Raw genomic sequence first — 992 nt, forward strand, 5'->3', positions numbered from 1 at the left:
TTTTAAAATGTTGCTCAATCACTGAACTTCATTTTAGTGATTTTATTTTTATTTTTATTTTTAAATTAATGTGTGGTTGTGTTGGCTTTTATTTGGTTCCACTTTGCCTTGCGTCTGGATCCTCTAGAGTCATTTTCTGAAGTGATCCTCTACAGTGATCTTTTATGGCTCGACACGTGTCCCATTAATGGAACCAATGGCTGAGATAATCCTCGCAAAAACGACGTCGTTTTGGTGGCCAACCCAAAAAAATATTTTTTTTTTTTGGGCAGTTTGCAGGTCGAGAGGGAGGAGGGGAGAGAGCTGAGGAAATAAGATTTTGCAAAGATTGATTTTTTTTTTTATTTTTTTTTTTGCAGAGATATAATTTTTTGAAATCTCTATGCCCTTTAGTTTTTTTTTTTTTATCTCTATTCTTCAAAACACTCACTTTAATCTCTATTCTTCAAGAAGGTTCAAGGACATAGAGATTTTGCAGAGATTTTGATGGTTGAGAGATGAAGAAAATAGGTGGATTTGCAAAGAAACCCACATGAAAATGGATTTGGTGTCATCCATGGCCATAAAGTTTCTGAGAAGAACTAATTTCATCTGAAATTTTTCACCAAACTTCCTGAGAAGAATATCTCCATCTCCTCCACGGTGTAGAATATCTCAGATGAAAAAAAAATTTCACCAAACTAATTTCATCTGAAATTTTTTACCAAACTTCCTGAAAAAAATTTCAGTTGAAAAAACTTCCTGAGAAGAACTTCCTGAAGGTGTCATCCATGGCCATGAACTTCAAATGAAGAACATAAAGAAGAAGAAAAAGAAGATGAGAGTGAAGAGAGGAAGGAGGAGAGAAGGGGGCGACAGTGGGTGGTGTGGGTTTGAGCGATGGAAATTTGAAACTCAGCCCTTTTCTCTCTCTCTCTCTCTTTCTCTTTGAAATGCTTCATATCAGATCTACAGAAATTTTGAATTAAAGTTTTTTTTGTTTTTTTTGAAAT

Source organism: Camellia sinensis, chromosome 7, assembly GCF_055761805.1.
Source record: "Camellia sinensis isolate YWXY chromosome 7, ASM5576180v1, whole genome shotgun sequence".
In the NCBI taxonomy this organism is placed as follows: domain Eukaryota; kingdom Viridiplantae; phylum Streptophyta; class Magnoliopsida; order Ericales; family Theaceae; genus Camellia; species Camellia sinensis.